General features: G+C 40.2%; 1 protein-coding gene across 1 annotated transcript in view; it reads left to right on the top strand.

Annotated features, from left to right (window-relative positions):
• Window positions 1-12,421, top strand: part of fam110b (family with sequence similarity 110 member B) — a 57,692-nt gene that overhangs the window by 28,604 nt on the left and 16,667 nt on the right. The window contains exon 2 of the mRNA XM_042497701.2: window positions 10,656-10,802. The gene's annotated coding sequence lies outside the window, so the exon portion shown is untranslated. The remainder of the gene's footprint in view (window positions 1-10,655; window positions 10,803-12,421) is intronic.

Raw genomic sequence — 12,421 nt, 5'->3', positions numbered from 1 at the left:
AGCAGCGGCGCCGTGTTAACAGGTTAGAGCAGACACACTGGCTGCATGAGCAGCGCTGGTCAGGCACGTCTCAGCCGCAGCACATCTAGAGAAACGGTGGCTCGCCATTTTTTTCCCGTGTGCTGCGCACAATTAGCAAGCAGAAATAGATGGTGAAAATGGCATTTTGAGAATTATATTGACTCTTTACCACCTTTTACTACAGTGAAAAAGTCTTTCTCTGCCGCAGGAATGAGGAAATACAAAGATGTCTGTTCTACTCAACACTTCCCTGCTTCTCTTTCAAAATAAAAGTCCATTGACAACATCTCTGTGGACAGAATCCCGTCAGTTGTTAATACAAGGCATTTTATTTTGAAATACTTGCAAGATAATTCTGTTGATAATGAGGAGCTTGTACAACATTTTAAATGAGTGGAATTTGTGCTCAAAAATGTGAATTGAATTTTTAAAAATAATAAATACATATGTGATTAATGTTGATCAATTAATCACAGAAAATTTAATTAATTAGATGATTTTTTAACTGCCTGACATCCCTAATATATATATATATACATATATATATATATATATATATATATATATATATATATATATATATATACCTCACTGATGCTGCCATGTTTCCCTTTATTTTCTGCCTCTCTCAGTGTTATTATGGCTTTCTCTGCTATGCCTCAGTGGGAATCTCAGTTACATATGAAAATGTAATAAAAATGCTGATACCACACACAGACACACATACTTAGCCTTTTACTCTGCCTGAAGAGCTGAAAGCCTGTAATAAGATTAGAGAACAGTAGAACAAACTGGGAAGAGAGGAATGGGGAGGTGAGAGTCAGGTCATCCATTCACCACACATCAAGACACCACGGCAAATGGTTATACAGCAGCATGGCATTTCACACACACTGTCTGTGACTTCTCTCAAATGGCACATGTGATATATGAGTTATAGATGTAAAGTCAGATGTACTTATGGCACATATATGAAGAAAACTGATACAACAGCAGAAGTCGATACAGCTTTGACTCAATTTGATTTGACAATTTGAATTTGATTTTGATTTGATTTTTGATGACTTGACTCTACTCGATCACATGCATGTCACCACTCTTTTGCTTACACAATCCCAATGTACAGTACACTGGCAGCACAGCTAACCTCAAAAGTAGCATAGGTGCTGAATTTCTAGCATCATTTACTCTTTCTGCATGATTTTCAGTGATACAAATGTTACCTCATGTCAGGGTTTGGAGGCTGGTCAGATTGAACTGTGCAGAGTCATGGGCCTACATTCATGCACAGTTGGAACTTTTACATGTACACAGACATCCAATGTGCAGGGACTGATTATTGAATGGACATCCTGGGCACAGCCCCGCGGGTCCAAATTGTCAGAGGGCCCCTGGGCCAGAGTCTCTGAATGATTTGATAAAAGGACAAAAGAGACAAAAGAAGAAGACAAACAGACAAAGAGTAGATACTAATATGTTTTTGGACAAGCTTTCTGACAGAGCTGACCTTTGAAAGACTGAGATTCAAGTGATTAGTCAGAGATCCCTCAGTTCAGTCAACTTAGATAGCTTCAAGTCAAGCAGTCATTTCTTTTTTTTTTTTTGCTCATCAGTGTGCTTCTGGGGGTGTTTTTGTTCCCAGATTTAGCTGCGGAGTGAGTCCTCTTGACTTTCTACTGTGCTGCTGACATGCAGGTAGCACACAGACAGAGGACGAGCAAAAAGAGACCTTCTGGTCAGAAGTGGTATATTTGCAGCTCACAGCAACTTATAAAGATACAGTCTCTGCCCTTTGTTTGATATCATGAGTCGGCAGGCTTTTGTTTGATATCATGAGTTGGCAGGAAATGTTGTTGCACATTTTGGACCTGTTGTTCACATCATTAGCTTGCTGATTATCTGATATAAACGTCCCGCAGAGCCCTGTTCAAACTTTAAAACTTTGCATGGAAAACAAAACCCGTCTTATGATTTGTATTGCACGGCCAAATCCGATTCGACCGACATAATTCTGAGTCAGGTGCAGCCCTACTTTCTTCACATTTTCATACCAAAACACAGTCAGCTGTTTATTTCCACAGTCATCAGCTTAAATGAGTGACACGCTCTCAGAACAACTGTGTTGTTGTCTTGTCAGAAAGTGCAGGAGCTGCTGCTCTGTTTGAATGGCGTGAATGGATGATGGTTTGTGCAAGTTCTCTGTGGGACAGCTCTGCTTATATGACTCATAGCATGATTATATAAATCCTCTTCATTGCACTTTAAATGGCATTCCTCAATCTGACCCAGAAACAAGTGTATTTTTTCAAGTGTATTTTTTTATGGGTATGACGCCAGTCTGTGTGCTGTGTTATTTCCTCTTATTCTTATTTTAGTGCTCCCTTCTTTCCCACGCAAACATGTGACATTTAGTTGGGACTGATCTGGTTCAGTATCGATATCTGTTTCTGATACTGACCTTCATGATGCCACCACTGGCTCAGATGAACAATCAGTGGCCTGCCTAGTCATTTCCGATTGAACTTCATTCCGTCATTCCAACACAACTCAGGTTGTGTTGGAATGACTGCAAAGAAATGAGTTAACTATGCTAGCACAATTAGCATGCATGTGGAGTGGCTGGTCCAAGCTCGGAACACTTTGGGTTTCGGGAATCCATAAACATACATCACTACTTTAGTATTGGTATCAGTATCAATATCGGCAGATATCCAAATTCCAGCATAGGAATAAAATTGTAGCTAAAAAAAGTGGATTGGTGCATCTGTAGTCACATGGTCTTCAATAGAATACAATCACTGAAAAGAAAAGACAGATCTGAATCTGCAAATGACTGCAAACACCGTTGCTGCTCTAACCTTTACTCTGGTACACCAGGCAACCATAGTATCTCTCTCTCACACACACACACACACACACACACACACACACACACACGGGCACACACCCTGTCAGTCCCAGGAGTGCTGTGTTGTAATGCAGGGGAAGGGTAATGTAATAGTTGGCTAATTTTGGCACTTTCATCACTTGTGATTCAGCCAGTGTGGTTCCTCTGTGATATGATTGTAGAACTGATGAATACAGCATGGGTTGTACTGGTTGTGTATCGAGTGTCTGTAACATTCTCACATAGTTAGTAGGGGTGTGAAGGTTTAAATGCTAAATGTTTAGAAAAACACTAAACATTTAGAAAAATTGCCAACCATTTTAAAGTTTTATTTTGCATGTCTTTGCACAAAGCACACTGGCTGACAGCAGCAGTGCCGCAGCCTGACTTGACAAGGAAAGAAAGGAACAAAGATGAGCAAGAAAAAAGTTGAGCCACAGCAGTTATCATCGACGCATCCGAAACATGCTGCACGGTGCACACGCCGGCAGCGAGTCCCGAACCACAGACTGTGAAATGCTTCACAGAGAGTGTTTGGTCTCTCTCTGAACAAATTTGGAGACTAAAGTAAAATTTGTGACATTGAGTTGGTTTACTCCAAAAGCATGGAACAATGCAAAATCATTTGAAATATAAACATCCGAAAGTGGCATAGGGTTGATGCAAGCGGCAATTTTAGTGCAAGCCAGACTACACAGCATCAACAGCAAACATCAATAAGAGCTTTCACTCTGAAAAAAAACGTGTGCTAAAAGTCAGCAAGAATGCGCTGTGTGTGCTCTGCCTGCTGCATGCTGTCACATCGACAACATGCAGCTCAACGAGAACATTTTGGGAGAATGAGCGGCGCTGGTCTCTATCACATGGGTAGAACCCTGTTAGTGGGTCCTTTGCCTTTGCTGCAGGCTCCTGCTCTGAAGCAGCCTGTCCACCTCAGTGCCTGCTGAGAATGTGTGGGAGGAGAAGGGGAGGAGGGATGGATTAGCAGAGGAGCAGACGAAGGTGAGCTGATGGGAGGGTAAGAAGGGATAGAGAGGAGGAGGAGGGGGATGGAGAGGAGAGGCAGCGATGACTTTGCTCTGTTTTCTCTGTAAAGGTCACCATTAAGAATTAATCCCCTCCTACGTGTGTGTCTGTGTGTTGTGCATTAGTGGTGTTAATGATTCATCACTATCAAAAGATGGATTGATTGCAAGCAATGAGCAAAATTCTGTGCTTCATTTTTGCTGTTTGTTTTTTGTTGCTGATACTGCATGCTGTGCATACACTCACCTGTCTCAATCCTTTGAAACCTGGATCGACATTAGTTTTGTTGTGCTGCGTTCAGATGTCTTTCACAAGTTTTTTGACCTCTTGAAACCTGAGCAGATTGGTTTGATTTCTCCGTAAAACATGAAGGGGGTGTCAGTAACCAACATGGCAAGAAATGCCCCACAAATTGCAAGAAATTAGTGAAAGTTGACAAGAAATTTACTTGATTTTTTTTTTTTAAAGATGGGAAGATTATTAAAGAATTATCAAAAAAGGGGGGAAATGTCCAGAAAACTATATTTGTAATTACAATAACTTTAAATTTCTGATTATGTTCCTATGTTTTTAAGGACATTTTGTTTATTTGATTTTGCTTTTTTTGTGTGCTAATTTTCTTGTAACTTTTTTAGTTTTTTTTTTTTTTGTCTTTTCTTGTTGCTCATTGCCTTCTCCCCATGTTTTTGAAAGAAATTAAGCCAATTTGCTCAGGTTTCAAAGGGTTAAGCTTGCAGGTTAAGCTTGCAGGCTCAGTCTATTGCTGGTGGTCACAATGAGTTTCTGCTGAAATATTTCATCCCAAGCTTCACTTAAGGCTTGTAATGACTTGGTGTTTATTTATTTGTGTGTGTGTGTGTGTGTGTGTGTGTGTGTGTGTGTGTGTGTGTGTGTGTGTGTCTTTAAAGTTGGAGGGTGTTGCGGGTCCATGAATACCATGCTGACAGAACTGTTGATGAGTTCCTTTTTCCTCAGCAGCACTCTGAGTTTGAGCTGCAGGGTTGGCTATTGATCAGTCTATCCGATCAGAGCTGATCAGATCACATCAGTGAATGAGAGGAGCAGCTGCTGCAGACAGCTGGAGAGTCGTATTGATGTTATTTACCTAATTTCTTTGAATTTGTTTCATTATTGCACAGTGAGTGTGCTTACTGTCCTTTGATATCACTTACAGTCGTGCCAGTTTCTCTCCTCTTCATCTCTATGTTCACACTGCAAACCTTAGTGCTACCTTTGGATTTCTTACCAGATCCACTTTTTTAATGTAGCTGTTCACATTACGGTTTAAAATGTGGCAAATGCCAGACTCTTATATATACTGGTCATGGCCCTGATGTGGCCCGTATGCCCACATGGGCAAAAAGATGTCCCAAAACGGACACGGGCAGTGGGTGAATTAGACACTACTTATGGTAATTCTTAATGCTCATGTGCAGTTTCAGATTGATTTAAACGCTGTAAAGGAATGAAAAAACAACGCCTTATATCTGTCATTCAAGCAGTGGCAGAATGGCGCCGTCTGAAGTCAACGTTATTTATCAAGTATTTTTATACCAAACAGGCACGGGCAGTGGGCGAATGAGACAAAAGGCTTTGTCAGTCTCTAGCTATGGCAAGTCTTAATGGCCATGTGCAATTTCAGATTGATTGGGCAGCCCATCGAGAAGAAAAATAGATGCAGACAGAGGGACGCACGGACGCATGGAGTTTTTTCTTCATTTTATAGAACGATTTTGACCAGAGCAGTGTAAAAGTCGCTTTGAATTACCATACAGGTCTCATGGTTGCTCAGACTGAGGTCGCATTTAAAAAAAATCACATCTGAATCTGATTTAGAACTGCTACTAGAAAGTGGCCCACATCTGATTTGAAAAGATCAGATTCCATGCCATTTCTGCTGTATACATTGTCATTAAACAATCACATCTGTGTCACACGGGGGGGGGGATCAGATTCCGGCCACTTTGGCCCACAGTGTGAATGTAGTGCATGTGTCACTGAGGGCGTTTCACCCATCTATCCACAGACAGAGGAGCACAGGAGAGGAGAGGCCGGTGGAGTTATCATCGCTGGAGATGAGGGCAACTTGTTTCATTACATGCGAAAAGCACAACGGCGAGCAGGTTACATATGTTAAGTTTTCAGTCGAATAAAAAATAGAGAAGCCCACGAAATGTTTTGAAAAGTAATCTCCTCACATTTATTTCATTATCAAACAGAAACATACAACTGCACACCTTTTGAATTCAGTTTTTAGAGAGAATCATAACAAAACCACATAGTGGTTCTACACAGATGCCAGTGAAAGGCCAACATGAGGGAGCGGACAGAGAGAAGGAAAACTCTGAAAGCTCTGAGAAAAAGACGTCCACACAGAGAGACAGGTTGAGTAACAGCAGCCACACGCTCCTCCAGAACACTGTGTTCTATAGGAGCAACTACACCAGTGATGTAACGTGTGTGTTTAATACTGCTGAGTCAGGCTGGAGGAGCTAGACTTCCATTATCACTGAGCTGGAAAAGCCCCCATCACACACACACACACACACACACACACACACACACACACACACACACACACACACAGACACACACACACACACACACACAGTTCTGACATCTGCTTTCTTCTCATGTTTTGGTGGCGTTGTGCGTCTTACAAGCTGAGCACAGTGAACAAGGAGCACAAACGGTGTCTAAGCCTGAACATCTGGAAGTCAGGATGAGCTTCTTCAAGATCAGTTTTAACTTTGAAGGAAAGTGAGTAGCAAACTGAACTAACAGAATCAGTGTACAGCAAACATGACATGTTGGACACAACAAACAAAAGCTTTTATTTTGGAGCACTGACAGACGTGCGAAACGCTTTCACTTCAAAGGACATTGCTCTTTGAAGTGTAATGGACCAAACACAGGAGTGAAAATGATAATTCTGCAACCGAAACCATCACTGTTTAACAAATGTGCATTGTGCTTTGCTCAAGGGCACCTCTGTAGAGGTAATGAGAGCATTGCTCCCTAACTTTCTCCACACAGATTTATCCTGCAGGTCTGATAATCACACACCACTTCAGCTTAGTAAAGGACTACAGTTTCCATCAGGGCTCATCCCTAACAGACAATTATTTAAATCATCAGTCGAAAAAACTCCAAGTGTCGCTGAATTTCATTTTGCCAGATGAATCACTGGCCTTTTTTCTTGTTATTTGATTTTGCAGACTTTTACACAGAGTAACTCAAGATATAAACTGGACAAAGTGAGTCATACCATAAATAACAAGAGAAACAGGACTTGTTTCTGTTCTGCTCCGCCACTCTCTGCTCCAACAATGAATGCAATAAAGGCAGCGAGCCTCCTTTTGAACCAGACTGCTCCAACCTCCTGTAATCGCAGTAAAATATCAGTAACTATCAGTTGACTTTGAAAAGTCTAGTTTGGGTGCAGCTGTAACGCCTGTTGGGTCTTGTGCCATGGCACATTTTTTGAACTAGGTGACTTTCCTTAAAAATGACTTTGTGTTAAATTATGTTATTTAAAGGATGATTCCAGATTATTACATTATTTTGTAGATTTGGCCATGATTACTAGTAATACCATAAAACTTCAAATGTAAGCCTAGTCCCAATTAGACACCCAGTCTATCCATGTTTGTTTCCATTTTTTTTACCACTACAGTGCGATTCAGAGGGTGATGTAATTACACAGTCTGCAAACATCAAAGTTGATGTCATAGCCTAAGATGGCTAAAATCACACAGTCTGCAGGACGCATGAGTCATTTCACAGAAGTTTTGACGCTCACAAAAATGCATCCACTGATTTACAGACATCTCTCCTCCAATGGAGGTCAATGGGAAAAAGTCTCTGTGTGGGCATCATGTGACAGACATGGACGTTGTTATTCCACTTTTGGCCATTGTGTTGTTGTCCATTGTTGTAGCTTTGCACACACATATTTATATTTTATATTTTACAGACTAGTTGTTACATTGCATTGTAGTGTAGGGCACAGTTTTATATTTAACACACTTTACACTCTCAGTACATTATCCATATTAGAATTCAAATATTCACAGATTAATACTAATTCTTTGACATTTACCCTTTTACATATTTACATACGCAGCATATTTATATACTTTATTTTTAATAATATGTAATGCACTAATTGTTTACTGTTAGTGTATTTCTGTTTCATATTTTATATTTTTCTATACTTGTGCTGGTACTTATTTCTACTTGCTATAATTCTCTGTGCTGGCATCAGAGCGACCATAATGAACCTCAATTTCCCCTCTGAGGATTAATATGGATTTCTGATTCTGATTCAGAAATACTTGAAAAAAAATGGAAAAAGTGTAAAATTTGCTCCAAAGCCGGGCAATGTTCCTGGGGACTTTTTCTGATCGCTATACTCGTTTTAGTGGTGTCACATGATACAAATCTCAGTATGTTATCATAACTGATTGAAGTGAAGGCCAAAGCAATGAAGAAAACATTTAAGAGTATTTCCGAGCCTTAATAAGCAGAAATGATCCATTTATTCAACTTAGTTTTACCCCGCATTACTTTTAATTCCACTCTTTACAGGGTGGGTGATGTTGCTATAAAAGCAGTCACCGTGGTAACTCCCCTCTCTGGGACAAAACATTTGGTACTAACACGGAAAAACTACTGAAATGATAAAAAGCTGGTGAGCCATCGACTCCAGAATCAACAGCTACTGGAACAAATCTCCTAAAGAATCTGAAGCACAGAGCGTTGCTGACTGTCAGGGTTTGTAGTTTATGTTTTTCCTACTTAGCGAATGTACAGTAGCACAAGCTGCTTCTGCTGTTTGTGTGTTTGTGCTGCGTCGCTGTAGTACAGCTAGCAGGTCATTTGGTGGGACTCCAGCTCCCACTGAGTGACCATCTGGACCACTGAGCTCCTGCATACACAGCCACTACAGTGAGTCATTACTGGAGAGCCAATCAGTGCAGGGCCAAGTGATGACGTCAGCGAGTTAAATAAATGAATATACTGGAATGAGAACCAGACAGTGCGTGAGGAGGTGAAGTGAAAATGTGCAAAGCCAAAACCACCTCCACACACTGATTAGTCCTAGTATTTAAATGATTTGCTTTGATGTGGGAATATGAACTTTTCTGAGACATTTGGACACTTTTAGCTATGAAACCTCTTCCAAGATTGGTACCAGTTGAACTGTGGTCCACTTCCTAAACTCTCAGTATTGCTTGTTTTGGATGGTGGAATTATGTATTCGAGTCTGTCTTTCACATTCCTATGAATGTAAAATCTCAAGAATGCTTTTACATTTGGCAACATCCACTTGGTCTCAAGGATGAGCTGATTAAATTTTGGTGGTCAAAATTTAAAATCACTGTAAAGTTGAATCCGTCTCATTCTTGGGAATGAGGCCTTGAAGGATTTTCATTAAAATTGGATGCAAACTTCCACTTGGACTTAACCATAAATTGAATAGATTTTGGTGGTAAAAGGTTATTGTGACCTCACGAAACATGTTTTTGGCCGCACACTTGGCTAATAGAATAACATGATAAATATATGACATTTTATATCCAAAAGCTCAAAGATCAGCTCAACTGTACTACATAATGTTCTTCAAAAACACTTTTCTGGCCATTATTCAGCGTCAAATCTCAGAGGGGAAGACATTTAGTCTGAGTTGGTGACACTTATCTTGAAACTGTGCTATGAATCCTCTTTGCTTCCAGTTTGAAGATGTGTGTGAAGCATCCATGTTCTAGAGTTTCTAGTTTCTTTGAACCACGGCAAATACGGCTTAATAGCCTTATAGCGGTGTTGAAGCAACTGTAGTGTAGTTTGTTTTAGACTAGCATTAGCTTTTTACTTCTGGATTGAATTTAGGCTTCAAAAATCCTAAAAGTTGTGTTAATTTGCAAAGATTATTTTCCTGAGCAATCATGTAGGTATATTAAATGTTTGTTTACCACAGAGCCTATTTTCTTCAGTGATCCAAAATCCAATGGACAAATGTCATGGCTTTTAAATGAGGGAACCAGGGTGATGTTAGCTTCCAGGTTAGCCTACAGATAAACATCATCCATGGGGCACTCTACACCATTTAGATTGTGTATTGCATTTTCAAATAATACCTAGTTTCAATCAATGCTCTGTTTTAAATGTCAGAGACAGCTGTGTAATATTATTCATCCAGACATAGACGTCATAAAAGTTTTATGAGTGCTTGATCTTTGGTTTGGATGTACGCGACACACAAATCCACAGTCATGACAGCAGGCCAAACTACTACATCCTGAAACAGTCAGGATGATTGTTTCAGGTTGCCAGGACTAAATGTGTGTCACTCTGGGACATTCTGGGCCATGAGGACTGTCTCCCTACTCAGAGACACTTCTGTCTGCGATGAACAGTCTAATGAGTTTCTCTAAATGTCTGTGGTGCTGTCTTGTATTTCAGTGGATTTTACTTTCCTGTGCCTTCTGTTTACTTTTCCTCTTTGTCCTTTGCTCATAGTTTGGGAAATAACTAGTCTTTAGACTGACGTCCCCTGTCGAGACACTGCCATGTCTTGAGTCAAGTCAGCAGCAGCGATGCACAAGCTGTTGCTGGTTCTGTTGTATAATGCTGTCAGTAATTTGACCAATCATTAGACTCTTACAGACTTAGGATGTTTTTCTTTTAACAATTGTCATTTGTGCTTTTTTATTGATAGCTGTGGCACCCGCTGACAACCTGCAGCACCTGGAGGAGGAGGGGGAGGGGTCCAGTTCTGACGGCCAATAGCTAAATCTTGAAGCACTGACGTACCCAATAGGCTCAATCAAGACCGCTGTCCAGCCAACAGGACAGCTCCAACCTGGTAAACCTTTTTTAATTTGGCAAAAAAAATTGAGATGCTAACCCTGTTTCTGTTTGTTAGTAACATTGATTGGAGAAATGACAATGTTCCACACAAAAACCTATACCAAATAAAATTAATTAGAAAACCAAGACAGTGCATCAACAAATGAATCCTCTGGTAATAAATAGGCTATGATGAGGCCAACCGTTAACTGTTGCATAGAGTGCCCATCCAAATATGTAATTTCTTTTTAATTTAATCCATTTCCACAAACTGAAACCATTATCACCAGCACGCAAACAAATGTTAACCAGCAGAACATATTCCCAGATACTAAGGAGGTCATGTGCATTACAGAGTTAATTAGACAGATAGTGAATATTGATACTTCATTTGAGATGCTTTTTTTACACACCATGAGACAACACAGTCCTCAGGTCTTCATAGTGACTCTGATGTTTGAGTGTTGCAAAAGAAAACTGAGAATGACAAAGTGTAGATGCTTCTCTTTAAAGCTTCCTCTCTGTTTTGTCCACTATTTGTCTCGTCTTCTGACTGTCTCTCTTTATTGCACTCTTTTTAAGATTCAATAAGAAGCCTACAGCGTGGTCTCACAGAAATGTCTAAAATGACCATGACCTCTTAACAACACATTATTACAAGTCTGTAGTGATGATTACATTGCAAGTTCTTTATGCCCTGCGAACCAGAAAGTAATGTGTCAGAACTAGCCCATCTTTTACTTTTATCAGTTATCAGCACGACTTAAATCAGATTTATACTTGACTAAGAGGTGAAGCAGCCCTTTCGTAGATTCTTTGAGCATACATTTTCATTTATTATTATCACCAAGACACTTGGAAGGATTTGTTACACACAGATGCTTTAGTTCTATTTCTTACAGTAACTGTGCTCTCGTTTTACCATTTTTTACATTTATTTGGTTTTATTTTTTCTGAATTTTCATGAAGATGTACAAAGTTCCCTTACAGTGCTCCCTGGTGGATATTGTACTAAAAACCCTGTTTCTATATGGCCTCAAACATATCTGTGATCATTCTGAACTGACATTTCTGTTTTTTATCAGCTGACATGTCACATCACACTGATACTTATTATTGTGTGATAAATATGGATTGTGAGAATGGACCTGTTTCACAGCAGACACGCAGAAAACAACAGGTGTAACTAATTACATCAATAATGGCTGCATTCCATTTGGTTGAGTCAGTTCCAGGGTCCTGCTGTTGTGTGAGCTGACTCATTGGAATGACTCACGAGCACACCTTCATTAATGTTATTAGTAACACCTGTGCTCTGGCTCTGTAACCAGAAAACTCGATTCATATGTTAAGAAACCACAGTCTTCCTCTTTACTGGTCAGGTTGTGATAACAACAGCATCTTGTTGAGGTTTGGTCATTGTAATTGGGAAGTTCAACCACTGAAAGGGAACAGTGAACTATGGTGAGTAGTGGTGAGAATATGGAGTGCACTGGTTCCTGCTGCTGGGAGTGTGGTTGCTTTCTCTGCTGCCTCTACTCAAAATGCTGCAAACACGAGACATAGAAAGAGCTAGAGGGTCTCTCTCTGTTTGTGTTTGTGTGTGTGTGTGTGTGTGTGTGTGTGTGTGTGTGT

This window comes from Plectropomus leopardus, chromosome 12 (assembly GCF_026936395.1).
Source record: "Plectropomus leopardus strain MGB_pleo_1.0 chromosome 12, ASM2693639v1, whole genome shotgun sequence".
In the NCBI taxonomy this organism is placed as follows: domain Eukaryota; kingdom Metazoa; phylum Chordata; class Actinopteri; order Perciformes; family Serranidae; genus Plectropomus; species Plectropomus leopardus.
This window is presented reverse-complemented; position numbering and strand designations above follow the sequence as displayed.